Source organism: Caretta caretta, chromosome 2 (assembly GCF_965140235.1).
Source record: "Caretta caretta isolate rCarCar2 chromosome 2, rCarCar1.hap1, whole genome shotgun sequence".
NCBI lineage: Eukaryota > Metazoa > Chordata > Testudines > Cheloniidae > Caretta > Caretta caretta.
Genome location: NC_134207.1, coordinates 193,535,563 through 193,553,913, shown reverse-complemented (window position 1 = coordinate 193,553,913; position 18,351 = coordinate 193,535,563). Strand labels below are relative to the sequence as shown.

General features: G+C 42.4%; 1 protein-coding gene across 6 annotated transcripts in view; it reads right to left on the bottom strand.

Moving 5' to 3' along the window:
- SNRK (SNF related kinase) overlaps window positions 1-18,351 on the bottom strand; it is a 76,524-nt gene that overhangs the window by 44,915 nt on the left and 13,258 nt on the right. The window contains exon 1 of one of the 6 annotated variants that reach the window (XM_048838692.2): window positions 16,790-16,809. The exons of the other annotated variants lie outside the window; for them this stretch is intronic. The gene's annotated coding sequence lies outside the window, so the exon portion shown is untranslated. Of the gene's footprint in view, window positions 1-16,789; window positions 16,810-18,351 lie in introns of those variants that run through there. 6 annotated transcript variants of the gene reach the window in all.

Sequence of the window (18,351 nt, the reverse complement as noted above, 5' to 3'; positions counted from 1 at the left end):
TTCAGTACAAACTGACAAACATTACTTGTCTTTGGTAAAAAACAAACATTAAAATAGCCATCAAAGAGCCTATATCAAACTATTAGCTTAAAGACAAATGGAAATATAGTTCATGTTTTTACTCAGGCACTTTTGACTCATAATCCAATGACATCTATAGCTCACATTCCGTAAGAGGCATGTTTACAGAAGACTATCAACAAAAAGGACTTACTCAAGGGACTTGCCTGCCTTTTTTTTTTAACCTCATTTAATTCCCAAACTGTTTGCATTGCAAGACTAAGGTGGGGTTATTTGTTTGTTTCTATTCATGATGTAGTTCTGCAGTTCAAGCTACACTGTTTTCATAAAAAGAAAAGGAGGACTTGTGGCACCTTTGAGACTAACAAATTTATTTGAGCATAAGCTTCCGTGAGCTACAGCTCATTTTCTCTAAGGTGATACAAATCCTCCTTTTCTTTTTGCGGATACAGACTAACACGGCTGCTACTCTGAAAACTGTTTTCATAGATTTCTATTGCCCAGGCACATAATGCTGAGTTTATTAATAATTAAATAATTTGAAAAAGTACAAATTTTCACCATGTATGACTTTCCAACTACTCTTATTATTCCAGTACACAAATTAATTTTTCTATTAATATTAATTTTTCAACTATATGTGGGAGCAGTTTTTCCTTGGAAAAGTATAGATCCCCAGGTACATTGATCTGACATGACATAAAAGATGTCATGGTACATGAAAAGCTTTGAGCAAACATTTCATTTTTGCTTTTTTTCTTAAGAAATAAACATATATAGCAGATGTTATTTATTTGAAAGATACAGATAAGCTTGTTCATAGCAATCATAAGGCAACTTGAAAATTTGTTTGACTTTGTGACAAATATGAAAAGTACTCTTTTCTAAAAATTTAGCATATGGGTATTCGAATTATAAGCAACTATAGCACTACTATCAGACCTACATATGCAGTCTTACATAAATAATAATAACGTATGTTTGCAAGAGACAACTTCATCTGGTATTCTCAGTAAGGAACCACTGCCCCACAATAGCAAGAGGATGTATTGTACTCTTGGAAGAACTCCTTTTTAGTACAAGATAAGCAAGAGGAACGGACTGCCTTGGTGTACTGGCTAAATTTAACTTTGGTAATTAAACACAGCTCTGAAAAGTCTCCTCTGGCATTTCACTTGAATAAGTTATTCTTCACTTCCCCTGGAGATGATGGTTGAATTTAATGGTGCATGGACTGATCTCTATGTACATTTTTTAGTGATTTAAGTTGAGTAAAAGATACTATATACATCTAAGACACTATTATCTGTTACCTTAATGGCTCAAGCTGTTCAAGACTGTATAAAGAGCATTGTTAGATCAATAAAGAAGGTTCAGATAAGGCAGCATGAAAGAGGAGAGATTTCTGTATTAAGGTGAAATTTAGGTTCCCCCTTCACTCAGACCAACAATTCCATTACTTGTATATGTACTGAAACTGGCTAAACCTTGACTGTAAAAAAAAAAAAAAAATTCTATACCAATACTGGACATGATTTTTCTTTTTTTAAACATACTACATGTAAATTATTTCACAATTGAGACAAAAGCAAAGAATGTTTAAAAAGCGCATAACAGCCACTTTTTCAAACATAACTAAAACCTTCCAAAAATGCAATATATTCAAATGATATTCTTATTTTTCATCTGATCATTTGTTACTATTCCTTCCCATCAGTTTTAGTCAAGCGCTGAAATTTACCTTACACTGATTAGTCAGCCTCTCAAAAAGTAAGCCTCCAAATGTATAGCAATAAAGGAGCTTTTAGAGAGAAAAAAAATCAGACTGGATTTTAAAGACATTTAACTGTCTAATTTTCCCAGCAAAGAATATCATCCATGATAGCTTTTATTTTAGCAAGGTGTCGTTTTAATGTCATTTTGAGTACATTAAAATCCAAAATGCTGGATGTTTAGTATTCAACACAGCACAGTTTACAAATATTCCATGAGTACATATTTTAAAATTGAATTTTAATAAAAGGTCTCTATAACTAGAAGAATAACTGCCATGTCAAGATGTATCCACTACTAATTTACAAGGGACTATCAACAGTACCCGTTATTCAGACTATGGGGCATATAACGGACACACAAGAGGTACTGTTAAAATACAAAAAGAACACGAATACTTGTGGCACCTTAGAGACTAACATTTATTTGAGCATAAGCTTTCGTGAGCTACAGCTCACTTCATCGGATGCATTCAGTGGAAAATACAGTGGGGAGATTTATATACATAGAGAACTTGAAACAATGGGAGTTACCATACACACTGTAAGGAGAGTGATCACTTAAGGTGAGCTATTACCAGTGGGGGGGGGGGGGAGGGGAGAACCTTTTGTAGTGATAATCAAGATGGGCCATTTCCAGCAGTTGACAAGAACGTCGGAACGGGGGATGTGGGGATAATAAACATGGGTAAATAGTTTTACTTTGTGTAATGACCCATCCGCTCCCAGTCTTTATTCAAGCCTAAGTTAATTGTATCCAGTCTGCAAATTAATTCCAATTCAGCAGTCTCTCCTTGGAGTCTATTTTTGAAGTTTTTTTGTTGAAGAATTGCCACTTTTAGGTCTGTAATCGAGTGACCAAAGAGATTGAAGTGTTCTCCGACTGGTTTTTGAATGTTATAATTCTTGACATCTGATTTGTGTTCATTTATTCTTTTACATAGAGACTGTCTGGTTTGACCAATGTACATGGCAGAGGGGCATTGCTGGCACATGATGGCATATATGTGATATATTACACAAAGTAAAACTATCACATATATGCCATCATGTGCCATTTGCGGTGATGTTTACAAAAATGTTTCTATTATTTATTTGTAATGCAGTAGCACCTAGAGGCCAGTATTCCATTAGGCTAGGAACCATAAAGACATAACCGAAAGACAATCCTTTCAGAGAGTGCAGAGAGCTAGCCATCTGAGTTTCAGATGAGAGAATTGAAAGATATGACAAGTTTCTATGTTGAAAACTTTACAGAACAACAGTTATAAAGCCAAATTTGTTTTCAGATATACTGTAGCAACAATGCACAAGAGTATCATAGTTCCCATGGTCACTACAAGTTACTACAGTACATGCAGTGCTTAGCAATGACATATTTTTAACTTTGTTAAAAAAAACCCAAACTTAGCCATCAGTAAAAACTACCTAAAAATGGTTACTGACCTGTTCAGTAACTGTTGCCCTTAGAGATATGCTGGACGATCCATTCCACTTCAGGTGTGTGCATGCCCACTGCTCTGAAGCCAGAGATCTTTTTCCCCACAGCAGTGTCCACTGGGGTGGCACATGCACCTTCTCCATGCTCCTCCTATCTTACCAGAGACCAATAAGTTAGACTCCAATATGGAGTGGAGGGACGGAGGGTCATGGAATGGACATGTGCAACACATCTTGAAGAACAATAGTTACAGAACAGGTTAACAACAATTTTTTCTTCAAGTGATTGCATGTGTCCAATCCACTTCAGGTTACTGGCAAGGAGGGTTTCAGAGTCTACCTGAACAAGGAATGCAACACAACTCACCCAAATCTGGCATCATCTCTTGATACTCGGAAATAGCATGTAGCCCTCACCCAAACACTTTAGACAACAAGAGTAAGGGTCATGACTGGCATTGGCTTGTTTAAAGCCTAGGGAATTAGTGTTAATGCCCAGTACTGAGGCATACCTAAGTGCAAGTCCAAAATCAAACAAAAATAAAAGTAACAAGTGCCATTATCCAAACAAACACTAAACAACTAATTTAACTATTTATAAAGTTTTATGGATTTCACTCAGAGAAAAACAGGAAGATTTGTGCAAGGAAGCATATGTGCTTCAGCTACCAACCACAAGCAGTGAGAAGGAACTGAGGGAGTATCAGGGTGGTTCCAACCCCTTTATACCACCAGCTAACAGGATGAGCTTGCGGTGAGCACATGGGCCACCGCAACAGGTACCACTGTGGGAAAAATCTCCGGCTTCAATGCACTGGGTGCAAACATGCCTGAAGTCGAACAGACACGTGCAATCACTCAAAGGAAAGCTTGAATTTTTTTAACTAAAGTTTAGCATTTGCATTGTGAGAGACACTGTCTTAAACTTCATATACATCAGCAAAGAACTTTCCATGGTCACCTTTCCATGACTCAACAGCTGCACAGATTTTGCAAACATGAAAAACATGAAAAGTTTTCGCCCAAGAGAAGTTTTCGGAAAGTTATGAGCAAGTAAAAATCCTGATGTAACCGTAGAGAAGGTGTGACCAGTGCTTACTATTCTTCTAGCTATTTGCAACCTCAGACACCAAAGGGAATGTTATTGGATTCACAGAATCAATACCTTAACAACCTTTACTTGAAAAGATGTTGCTATCACTAGGGATCAGCGTATGTGCTTTAAAAAAAAAAGAAAAAGAAAAGCTATTCCTTAAACTGAGTGTTTCAATTGTTAAGTTATTATAAAGTAGTGATCTGGAGATTATTCTCCACTAGACTAGTTGATTCAGTTTACTTATGCAAGCCCAAAATTACTTTTGCACTATTAAATATATAATAAACATTTTACGTAATGCACAGCTTATTTTACATACAAGGACAACCTCTTTCTACTCTCAAGAAAAACACTTTGTTCTTGGCGGTGGGAAAATGCAGCAAGTATATATATATTTTTTTTTTATTTACTAATTAGTCCCAGCGTTGCTTATAGTCAAGTCCTTATATATTCTGCAGCTAAGTATACATAAATTACTGCTAAATTTGACAGCAACTTCAGGTAAATTCAAAGAGGAAGGATTTATACTGAATGAAGTATGAAGACAAATATTATCCCCACTTCATTTTCTATTCTATTTTATTAACTTTACATTCATTTATACTGCACCCCAGTTTTACTGTAGATTCTGAAATGAGAACTCAGTCACACTGTATAAATTGAAGGAGTGGATGGAATTGAAAATTTTGGCAGCTAAGTAGGCAACAGTTTGAACTTCTGACATCCAGGAAGGCAAGAAATGAGGTTTGGATTTTCAGCACCAAGGAAACAGTTTAGGTTTTTGGCAATGGGGTAGTGGAGTGCAGTTCCTCTTGCAACCCCATCATGGACAGGGGCAGAGGTGACCTGAAATCCAAGGAGGGGGCTGAACTATTAGTACTCCACTGCCCTTAGTCACCACTGTATCCAACATTTGAACTTTCTGCTACACTGATTAACAGTGAAATAATTAGGTATTGATTGCCATTGCATGGGAGCAGTTCACGCTTCTCCGCTATTGTTTCAGGCTATGTGCAGACTCAGGAAGAAAACACTGCATTAGTTTACATTCAGTTCACATTTGGATGTTCTCTTTACACCTATAAAGGCTACAAGTTTTTGTTTTTTATAAAAATAATCTTTACCAATTCTGTGGTAAATTCTATGGTCGCCATACACAGGATGCTGGTCTCATGAAAGTTTATCACCTGCAAAGGTCAAGAAAGTTCTCCCCATTTTCTCTCTCTCTCTTACACACACTTACAGCATTGCACAATTAGCCAGTTGTATTTTGGGGGTTTACACCTTCCTCTGAAGCACAAGTAAATGGCCAGTGACAGAGGCAAAATAGTGGACTATGCAATCCAGAAATCAGTAGGGTAAAATCTACATTTCCTCTCAGGCAACCTAGACTCATTTGCCATACACGGAAGATTGATGACAGCACTCTTCATTGTAATTCACTATAAAATCTTTTTTAAAAATGATGAAAACTGGGACATGAACAGTTTTTAATACAAAATTAGTAATCCTTCTGCAAGGTTAGGAAAAATCCTATTGTCCAGACAATTTAAATATAATTACTTATTTTCTGCCAAACTATTTGTTGACTTGCATTTAAAACTCCTGGGTCACAGACTGGCTGGCATATTAATCTGAGGCTAAAAAATGAGAACTAGTTTCCCGCTCAAGTTTTTCTGTGGACTTAGTTTTCTTCTGGCCACATCTTCTGCATGTCCTGCTCATTATTGTGTTGGGTACCTGCTCTGGGTCAGCTCAATCAGTTGCATATCATACTGCCCTTTAGGACTAGCGTGCATAGCTAATTATATAGGCACTTCTCTACCATGTACAAGTATAGGACTTAAGTGGTACAGTGGCATTTACAAGATATAAGGTGAGAGTCTATTTTCATCTGCAGGTGGTCATTCAATGCACCTAACATTTTTAAGTGCAGGTTGGATCAGACCACCAATATAAGAATTAAAATAAAACCCTGTATTTTAAAACTTCCATATTGTACTTCTTAGATGAGAAAAAAAAGTCTCTTGCAAAACAACACTAGAACATATTTTCTTCTCTGACAATCAAGTTGGAGATACAGGTAGCTCATGGACTACCTTACAGAGAGCCTAAGCTGCCCTCCTGCATAAAGTTTTGAGCCAAGAACGTAAACATACTGATTTTACAATATCTGTTTCTAAAAGGGCAATGCCCAGAAATTTAAACCCAATCTAATCCCCTACTTATTCCATGATACTGATCTAGTCCAAAATATATTCCAATAACCCTGAGTCACTTTCTCCTGTTAAGTGAACTTTAAGCCAGTCATTATGAACCACATTGAACCACCATTGAAAATTGTTTCTTCAATGCTGGTCACCACTTCTCTTCCAGTGCACTGTAAAAATGCAATAGGGCCTACAAAAGAACACTGATGGTAATGAAACATGAAAGCAATGTAGCATCTAGAAACTACCAATATGGTCAGAAAAGTGGCCATGTAAAAATAGCACCATGCACCCATCTTTTGATTCTATTCTCTTAGGGCTTTATCCTATTCAGATTGTCAAGCTCCCCAAACTTCTCATGTTGATGTCACACTTGCACCCCCAACTTTTTGTCCTTCATCCCTTACCTTCTCCCCTTTACTCTTCTCCATTGTCTCTTTACAACTGTTTCCTTTCTCTCTGAATTTAAGCATGTTGTCATTTCTAAGTGCTCCTCATGTCTCTCATGCCATTTCTTTCCTCCACTTTATCTCCAAAACTTGAACAAGCTGTATTACCAGGGCCTCAGTTTTCTCTTCTTATAACTACCTCCTCAATCATCTGCAGTCTGGCTTCTGTTCTCTCCATTCCGTATAAGAAAAAAAAAAAAAAAAAACTAGATTCAAATCAACTGTCCTGCAATGGACTTTACACAACAGATAAGTTTTTCCTCTATTGTCACAGGCTACTCTGACCACTTACTTGAAACCTGTATTTCAAGAAATTCAGATAATTAAAGAGGTGACTTATGCAAGAAAGGACTTAATTGGTCATCAACTCTTAGGTGTAACTACCAAAACTGCAAACAGGATTTGTAACTTGAATAACTGGCTCCCAGCTCTAGGATGGAAATCAATAACTACACTACCTTGAAGTCTGAATACGGATATGCTAAATAATCAATAAAATCAGTCCTAAGACCTATAACATTACTCTTCAGAAATGTCCCCACCACACTACAGCAATTGCCCCTTTACCTAGGATAATATTAAAAAAAAAATCAAAATACTTTTGAAAGCTAGCAATGAAGCAGCCTTCAACTTGTTGCTTACAAACATCACAAATTCACCCCTGAAAAAGGTAACTTTGATTATGCTTGGTTATGTATGGAGTTCTACAGTGTACTATGAAAAAAGTAAAGTAACGTGTAAGGCATGTAAGGACAGGAGGTATTTAACTATGATTAAATATGTTTCAAAACACCCAAAATATACCAAACCTCCTTTTTCAGATGTTCTCAATTTCAGAATAACATGTCAAAAAAAAAAAAAAAAGAGCAGCCAGTGTTCATGCCTTGTCTGGTGGACATGGATAGCCTATATCTGACCCCAGTGAACTATAGTGGATCTGCTCTTCCATGCTGTTATACAGCTGTAGAAGTTACTTATCTCCCAAAAAGGCCAAGCAAGTTCAGCACATTTAGTATCTATTCCTGGGGGAATTCTGCGTGACTGTGCACCTGCAGAACACCCCCTGCCCCTGCAGATTTCCTTCTTTTCCCTGCAGAAAATGGCAGGGAAGCAAAGGGAATCTGCACAGGTGCAGGGGGCGATCATGGGCACAGTTTTTTGGGGGGACTTCCCCCTTTCAAACAAGGCAAGGCATGGGGGGGGCACATGGGGTTACATGCTGCTGAGCTGCCCAGCTGAAGGAGGCTATGTCTGGGCTCCACTGACTCTGCAGCTGAACGCTGCCTCTTGGGTCCTAGTGCCAGTCATGTGCCCCTTCTGTGTGCTGGGAGCCTTCCTGTTTTCTATTCTGTGCAACAGTGAGTGCCTGCGGTGGGGCTGGGTAAGACAGGGGTGGAGAAAATGAGGGAAGAGAAGGGAAGGTGAGGGGGTGGGGGGGGGGAGAGGCAGTGGGGGAAGAAGAGGTGAAATAGGGCAGGGAGGGGAGAAGCAAGGGGGATGGAGAAAAAAGGGGATAGGGGAATCACGGGGGGGGTGGGGGGGTGGAGAGCCGGAGCCTGGCATGCGGCATCCCCTCGACAGCAGCTGGGGCTCCCCGTTATGCAGGCCGATCAAACCTTGACAAGCTCCACCACTCACACACCCCCAGACCCCACCCCACTGATCCCCAGCCAGCTGCACCTGGACCCCCATCCCATCAAGCTCCACTCCCCAAGCACCTAGACCCCCTCACTCACGCTCCCGCACCGAGCCGCATCTCCTCACACCCAGACCGTCCCCCGAGCCCAAACCACCTTCACCTAGATCCCCTGCACCCAGAACCCCCCAATGAGCCTCTGTGTATCCAGATCTCCCACTGAGCCGCCCATATCCAGACTGCCCCACACAGAAACCTCTCAGCCCACACCTGGATCCCACCAGTGCCTGTGCTCCCCATTGCCATGCTGGAGCCACATTTATTGACAAACATTTGCAGAATTTAGCAATATTGTGTGCATAATTTTTAGGCGCAGAATTCCCTCAGGAGTAATATCAGAAGTGAAGTAAGAGTTCTCTCACTCTTCTTAATATGTTAGCCCAGATAGCTAGCATGATCCCTCCCCCTTCCAGTAGGAGGAAACAAAAAAAACTAGAACTTCAAAGGCAATAACTATAATTATCATTTGACACCCTGGCAATCTCCAATTATTGCCATCTCCAGCAGGTAAGAGAAACTAGCCATCTCCAGAGTTTAATTCTTAGACATTAGTGCTTTCTCATTGTTATTTTATTTTTCTTTAGTTAATTGTGTCTGCTCTGCTACTTTTAAAGGTCAAGTCAGCATCTCATCCTTAAACCGCTGGTTCCCACTTCCCATTAGATCATTTGTCTGGGAGCATGTGTAATTTTGTGGGCAAGTTAATGATATAAAGGTAAGGGAGGGGTCATTTGATTCGTAAATATTTATAATTTCAATGGCATCACCCTCTGCAGCGTGGTGGGCAGGTGGACTTGCCCCCCTCACCCCTAGGTCCTCCAGTTGGTGAAAATGTTGATATTACAATGTCATTGGAAATGGGTCAAGTTGGATATCATTCGAAAGCCCATTCTCCCACAATGGTACCAAACAAGACAAACCTAGAACAATTTTGTAGATATATATTTGAGAAAATGTTTACATATCAACTTTTAATTATACTTTTACACAGGCATGTCAAATATGCAGCTTTCACAAAATTAAATTGTGGTTGTTGATTGACAGTACAGTGTTATCAATTAATGCTCAGAAATTGATCCATGAACTTTTTAATGTTACAGATTACTATAAATGGAATGTGTGCTTCAAGTGGATTTGCCATCATCAACAAAGAAGAAGCAGTTCAGCGATATTGATTATCAGCTTTATGACGTAAAAAGAATTGTAATGAGTGATTAAGACATCAGTATCCAGGTAGAAATTACTGGAATCCATCTGTAAATGGCATACACAAGTTACATATCATACATTACGTAACAATTAATTATGATTACCAAGTAATTTATTACAAAATCCTTGGTTTTTTTGGTCTTGATCATTTTTAGGCATCAGTGGGGAGATGAGCAGTACCAACTAGTTGCTGAATCCTTGAAGAATACCATCATGGAGGACCTGGTTAAACACAACACTTGGTGGCACCTTACACAATATAACAAGTACACCCATAAACTGCATTGGCAAGGTTGGAGAGAAAGTACATCAAGCATCAGGAAAGAGTTGAAAGTGCTAGGACAAGTGCCAACTGTGGTGAGACGCACCTTATAGTAGGTCCTATGGCGTGCATTTCAAGAAGAACCCTACCTTTCTGCTGTAACCCAGAAACCCAACATGTGAGACAGGTGAGAAACTGTATGAAGCAGTCACTCTTAGCAAGAACATTGCATGGAAAGTAAAATGCGTGTTAGTCTCTAAGGTGCCACAAGTACTCCTTTTCTTTTTGCGGATACAGACTAGCACGGCTGCTACTCTGAAACCTGACTCCACAAACTTCTCCAATCTCACAATGAAGAAGCTACTGTTTTATATATCCACAAAGGAGGCGTTAACTAGCAGGAAAAATGCTCCAACATACAAAGAATTTCATCTTCACATGGCATAGTGAAGCTTCTGCCTCGCAATGGTCAGTGGAGTTTCCTCATAGTTCCCATAAGGAGGCTCATGCTATCAATGCCACAGAGAAAAGTGCAACTAAACTCCAGACTTTTTGCACAAGACAGATGTTCTAGTGCTCTCTCTGAGATGCTACCCAAGACTTCTGCAAGATTCTGTTTTTGTGCCTGCTGCTGAGGAACAGAATGTCTGTATATCCCTCAGAGATGTGTTCCTATCACTCAAACTGTTAAAAGCCACCGTACTGCCCGGTTTCCACATCTTTCAGCATGTGACACTACTGGAAAGTTGCCTGGAAAGACCAAATTTATCTTACTGAAAGGCATTTGATTCTGCCTCACTCTGAGGCTGCTTGGAATGGCTGAAACAGTCACTGATGAGGCCAAAAATGCACTGGAGGCATTCATATACCAAGTTTACCGTTTAAAAACCAACATTACGACACTGGCAGAGTTGGCGGATGTTTTCCAAGAAGCAGACAAAAGGAGAAAAATCAACAAGGACAAGGATGCGTTTATACCTGCTAATAAGAGAGAAATTTATCAAGCAACAGAATGGCTCCAGGATGATTGAGCGCATCCAAAACTACCTTCTGCTATCGCACATGGATGGGTCTTGGAGGATGGACTAATCACACCAGCTATATGTGAAATACTATGCACTCCTGAATCAATCTTTCAGCAAATCAAACACTCATGTGCAAAGACCAGATGCTCACTATCTTGCAAAATGTTTGGCTGGCACCCTGTTTTGTATGGAGATGTGCGAGTGCGGCTTGAACAAGGATTAGTGACACAACATGTTTAGCAGTGGTGCCCCAGACAGATGTCACTGATGAATAAATGTTTTCAGTCCTACATGTCAAGGACAACTTCCCTAGGATTAGGCAAGATCAATGTCCTTTTAATGTAAGCAATGTATATCTGTGTTTAAGTAGAATTTTTAAAAAATTAAATTTGTAAACGTTTTCTCCAATATATATCTACGTAACTATTCTAGGTTTGTCATCTTTGGTACCACTGTGATCACTGGAAAAGGGGCTGAATGATACCCAACTCAACCCATTTCCAAAGACATTGCATTATCAAAAATTTCCACCAACAGGACGACCTACAGCTGGAAGCGAGTCCCTCCCCGCCATGCCACAGAGGACACCACGGAAACTATGATACATTAGTACGAATCCAATGACCATGATATCATTCATGGTCACCTGGTTGAACTAGGGTACTTTTCTTAAGGGGACATTCAGAGGTGGCCATTCCTGCTGGGCTGTTTGCCTGTGGCTGAACAGAAATGTTCCCCACTGTTAGCCACGGGGAGGCGGGGGGGGGGGGGGGTTAGCCACACGGTGGGGGGAGGCAAAATGCGACCTTGCAACAAAAGCACATGTGCTACGTATGTAGTGTTAACAGCAAGATTTACCGTGAAAGAATGTACCCATTGTTCTATAAAATGTGTTTTTAAATACCACTGTCCCTTTTTTTTCCTCCACCAGCTGCATGTGTTTCAAGGATCACAGGACCTTCTCCTTCCCAGAGGCTAGCAAAGATTAGAAGGCAAAAAAGAACGCACTTGCAATGAAATGTTCTCTGAGCTCATGCTGTCCTCCCACACTGACAGAGCACAGATGAATGTGCGCAGGAAGACAATGTCAGAGGGCAGAAAAGCACAAAGTGACCAGGAGGAGAGGTGGCAGGCTGAAGAGAGGGCTGAAGCTGAAAGGTGGCAGCAGCATGATGAGAGGAGGCAGGATTCAACGCGGAGGCTGCTGGAGGTTCAAACTAATATGGTCCAGCATACGATTGAGCTGCAGGAAAGGCAGGAGGAGCACAGATTGCAGCTACAGCCCCTGTGTAACCAACCACCTTCCTCCCCAAGTTCCATAGCCTCCTCACCCAGACGCCCAAGAACTTGGTGGCGGGGAGGGCCCCCTCTGGCTACCCAGCCACTCCACCCCAGAGGATTGCCCAAGCAACAGAAGGCTGGCATTCAATAAGTTTTAAACTCTTCAAGTGCTGTGTGGCCTTGTCCTTCCCTCCTCCACCACCCCTGCCAGTGCTTCCCTCCTCAACCACCTCTCCCGGGCTACCTTGGCAGTTATCCCCCTATTTGTGTGATGAATTAATAAAGAATGCATGATTCTGAAGCAACAATGACTTTATTGCCTCTGAAAGCGGTGACCAAAGGGAGGAGGAGAGGGTGGTTAGCTTACAGGGAAGTAGAGTGAACCAAGGAGGGTGGGGGTTTCATCAAGAAGAAACAAACAGAACTTTCACACCGTCGCCTGCCCAGTCATGAAACTGGTTTTCAAAGCTTCTCTGATGCGCACCGTGCACTCCTGTGCTCTTCTAACCGCCCTGGTGTCTGGCTGCGCCTAACCAGCGGCCAGGCGATTTGCCTTAACCTCCCACCCCGCCATAAACGTCTCCCCCTTACTCTCACAAAGAATGTGGAGCACACAGCAAGCAGTAATAGCAGGGGAATATCGGTTTTGCTGAGGTCTAACCGAGTCAGTAAACTGCACCAGCGCGCTTTTAAATGTCCAAATGCACATTCTACCACCATTCTGCACTTGCTCAGCTTGTAGTTGAACAGCTCCTGACTACTGTCCAGGCTGCCTGTGTATGGCTTCATAAGCCATGGCATTAAGGAGTAGGCTGGGTCCCCAAGGATAACTATAGGCATTTCAACATCCCCAACGGTTATTTTCTGGTCTGGGAATAAAGTCCCTTCCTGCAGCTTTTGAAACAGACCAGAGTTCCTGAAGATGAGCGCGTCATGTACCTTTCCTGGCCATCCCACGCTGATGTCGGTGAAACATCCCTTATGACCCACCAGTGCTTGCAGCACTATTGAAAAGTACCCCTTGTGGTTTATGCACTCGCCGGCTTGGAGCTCCGGTGCCAACATAGGGATATGGGTTCCGTCTATGGCCCCACCACAGTTAGGGAATCCCATTGCAGCAAAGCCATCCACTATGACCTGCACATTTCCCAGGGTCACTACCCTTGATATCAGCAGATCTTTGATTGCGTTGGCTACTTGCATCACAGCAGCCCCCACAGTAGATTTGCCCACTCCAAATTGATTCCCAACTGACTGGTAGCCTTCTGGTACTGCAAGCTTCCACAGGGCTATTGCCACTCGATTCTCAGCTGTGAGGGCTGCTCATCTTAGTATTTTTGCGTCTCAGGGCAGGGGAAAGCAAGTCACAAAGTTCCATGGAAGTCCCCTTACTCATGCAAAAGTTTCGCAGCCACTGGGAATCGTCCCAGACCTGCAACACTATGTGGTCCCACCAGTCTGTGCTTGTTTCCTGGGCCCAGAATCAGCGTTCCACAGCATGAACCTGCCCCATTAGCACCATGATGCCCACGTTGCCAGGGCCCGTGCTTTGTGAGAAGTCTGTGTCCATGTCCTCATCACTCTCGTCACCGCGCTGACGTCGCCTACGCGCCCGGTTTCGCTTTGCCAGGTTCTGGTGCTGCATACACTGCTGGACAATGCGCATGCTGTTTACTGTGCTCCAAATTGCCAAAGTGATCTGAGCAGATCTGAGCAGAGGCTTACAGAAAAAAAAGCGCAGAATGATTGTCTGCCGTTGCTCTGATGGAGGGAGGGGCGACTGACAACATGGCTTACAGGGAATTAAAATCAACAAAGGGGGTGGCTTTACAGCAAGGAGAAACAAAAACTGTCACACAGAATAGCCCCCTCAAGGATTGAACTCAAAACCCTGGGTTTAGCAGGCCAATGCTCAACCCAATGAGCTATCCCTCCCCCCGGTATTTCAGGCAGGACTGAATCTCCATTAAACTTTTCAAGGTGCCCCTGACAGACCTCACCAAAACAACTGTCAGCCGTTGATTTCACAGAGGGAGGGAGCGATGGAGGGGGGAGCAAATGCATACAAAACAAATCTGGTGTATTTCTTGTTTTGATCCACTCCATCTAGCTTTTACATCTTTGGCTAGCAGCACATGGTGCAGAAGGACTGCTAGCCATCCTCATCTCCTGCATGCTCGGCAGAAGACTGTGCAATAGGACTGCCAGCAGGACTAAAGAGAATGACCTGGTCGAGTTACTCCTATTTTAGTACCTGAGCCCATGTCTGCCCAGGCACTCCTGACCGACCCTACCAAGGTGGCCAGGAGCACCTCTGACATGATGACGATGGTTATCAGGCCTATTGCACTGTCTGCTGCCACAAGGCAATGAGCTGCTGCTGTGCAGCAATGCAGTACCGTGTCTGCCAGCACCCAGGAGATGTAGGGTGATAGTTAGCTGAGCGGGCTCCATGCTTGCCGTGGTATGGCGTCTGCACAGATAACTCAGGGAAAAAGGCGCGAAACCATTGTGTGCCATTCCTTTCATGGAAGGATGGAGGGTCTGACGACATGTACACAGAACCGCCCATGACAATTTTTTTGCCCCATTAGGCATTGGGATCTCAACCCAGAATTCCAATGGGCGGTGGAGACTGCGGGAACTGTGGGATAGCTACCCACAGTGCAACGGTCCAGAAGTCGACGCTAGCTTCGGTACTGTGGAAGCACTCCGCCGAGTTAATGCACTTACAGCATTTTGTGTGGGGACACAATCAACTATATAAAAACGATTTCTAAAAAACGACTTTTATAAATTCGAGCTAATTTCATGGTGTAAACATACCCTACGGCACTAGTTTCATAACTGAACTGCCTCTTGGCACAGAGGAGATGACCACAGCTCTTCCTTCCTGTTTATATAAAACATAGCAGTTATGCTGTCTGTCATGATCTGAATGTACAGTCTTTGAATCAGAGGAAAGAAGTGTATGTACGCTTTGTAAACAACTCCGAGTTCCAATATAGTTGTGTGAATGAGTCTCCTCATGAGTCCACCTGTCTCATGCTTGATTGGTGTTCTAGGCGCACTCCCAAACCCAGATGTGAGGCATCTGCCATTACAGTTTTGGCTGGAAGAGTGGAGAGAAGGGAATTCCTTTGCACTCCTTGCTAGGGTCCATCCAACAGCTCAATAAGGAGAAAAATCTTACTGAATGTCTGAGGCATGTCCAAGTTGGGCCTGCTCAGAATGTAAACTGATTTTGTAAGGCCTGCATGTAGAATACAGGTTAGCCTGGCATGCTGTGAGGCAAAAGTGCAGGCCGCCATGTGATCCCAGCAGGCTCAGACAAATTCTTCTCTTGTTTGAGAATTTGTCTGAGGTTACATGATGTGCACACACCGTTTCAAAACCTATCCTGGGGTAAATGAGCTCTTGCTGTCTTGGAGTCAAAACAATCCTTATAAAATCTGTTGCATTAGTGTCAAAATGGACTTTTCAGCTGAAGGACATGAAGAGCTGAAGAATTCACTGAATGGAGTTCTGCACATGATGCTGAGACTTCCCTCTGATAAGACAGTTGTGGATATCCTTAAGGAGCTAGGGGGTAATAGCCTATGTCTACCCTGAAATTAGACACCAACAGCTGGCTTGTGCCAGCTGACTCAGGCTCACAGGGCTCAGGCTAAGGGGCTGTTTAATTGCATTGTAGACGTTTGGTCTCAGGCTGCAGCCACCTCACAGGGTCCTAGAGCCCAGGCTCCAGCCCAAGCCAGAATGTTCACACCACAATTAAACAGCCCCTTTGCCCAAGCCCCACAAGCCCGAGTCAGCAGGCATGGGCCAGCTGCAGATTTTTGATCAAATATAGACATATCCCATTGTGTGCAGCTCCTACCACTACACTCTGTTAAACACTTAAGTGCTACGAAGAGGCAAAAGGTAGAACTCCGTACTGGAAGTGGTTATGACCTACCAAGAATCTTAAGTATTTCTTACGTGCAAGATGTATGGCAATATGAAAGCAGGCACTATAGAGGGCGAGAGCCGCAAAATAATTTTCTGGATCTAGAGCTGGCATTACAGAGGCTGTGGTGACCATTCTAAACTTTTTCTGGCAGATGTAGGTATTGGGCACACTCAAATCCATAAATGGCTTCGATCACACTGTTTGGGTATGAGGAATTATAATAGAAACATTTCTCCTGCATTGTTACCAAGTTTCATAACACCTCCCCCCCCCCCCCCCCCAAAAAAAGAGGTAGTTTCCAAAAGGGAAGCAAAGAAGGAAAATCAAAAGTGATTAATTTGCATCTCTCCACAAGCCCATCAAAAGGATTGCTTACTTGCTGAAGCCAGCTGGGAGGCAGAAGTAGAATCTAAAAGATTTTCTCTTCTGAAGTCACTGACACTTTCAAGGAAGTTCTGAGGACCTTGGACAGTGCTTGGTGCTGTTTTTTGACTAGAGTAAGAATGGGATCTACTCTTTCCTCTTCACTGCAGCATGCAGATTCCTAAAGAACAAAGTATGGCACAGGAATCCTTCGAGATGTGAAGGGCATCATCCGTCTTTCTACTGAACAAACTGGAGCCCATGAACAGAACATCCTCCACTGTATATTGTACTTCTCTTGAGAACCCAGAACTCTAGAGTCCAAGAAAAGTGTCTTGTCACTATAGGTGATGCCATGAACCAACTAGTGGTACCCACAGCATTCAGTGCTGCCTGCAGAGATGTTCTTGCATCTAACCGCCCCATAGCAATCAGGGACCTGAAGTCTTCTTTCTGTGACAGTTTGTCTCTGCAGACTAAACTTATTGTAATTAACATCAGAGGGCAAGAAGAGCCTGATAGTTTGAAATTCTACCTCTCAGACTTGCCCAGGTAACTCTTAAAATTGAACTAGATTCATTTCCATTTCAGATAGAGTCACTTTAGGTTGATGCAGCCTATGCTTTCAATTCACAGCAGCAACAACTAAAAACCCTGGTAGCAGATGTGAAAAAATATTCTGTTCTTACCAACAGTACATACTATCTCTGACCTGCTTTTCTGAATTTGGGACAACAGTTGCTGGTGTCTGCCAGATATTTTTAGGAGATTCCAATACGGCTTTGTTAATGGCAAGAAGTGTGCAAAATGTTCAAAAACTTATGAGGGGCCTCCTGCACCTCTTCAAATGAAATATGGAGTGATTCAGTTACCCTTATCACCAAATACTGGAAGCCTTTATAGACATCCAGATGAAAGGATTACTGACACATTTGGAAAGGAAGAGGAGATAGCCACTGGTGCCTGCATGTCCTAATCTTGTCTTGGGGCTGTTCTTCCTCTGCAGGCAGAGAGTCATCACGGGATGTCTGAGGTTACAATGTTCTCTGCCTCTAAGTAGCTCTTGCTCTCTCTGAGATGGTGCATAAGAGATAAACCAATATGGACCCCAAGGTTCCAGTATGGCCATGCAGGAACAGTACAGGGAAAAGGAGTATGGGCCAAAAGGGAAGGGTACAAGGGCATAAAGCTACCCTCATAATTCCTACAGATCTAAATATAGGAGACTCTAGACTCTTTCTGATCCACAGAACTTGGAAAAGGAGTCCTAGGGGAACAGTTGGAGAACTTGCCTCATTTTTTTGTGAGTCAGATGAAGAATACGAAAATTCCATCTCTAAAGGTGGGGCTGCTGAGGCAGCAGTAATAGGTTGTAACCCAGCAGCAGGTGGTGCTGAAGACAAGGTTGGTACCACTGCAGCAGCGGGCATGAGTACTGATGGAACGTTAAGCCCAAGAGACAATAAGAGAGACTTAGGTTCCTCCATAACGTAGAGCTTCTTCAGTAATGTGTACCTCATCAGTACCAGGATATATGGTGCTGCAAATCTCAAATCTAATATGCAGCCCATAAGG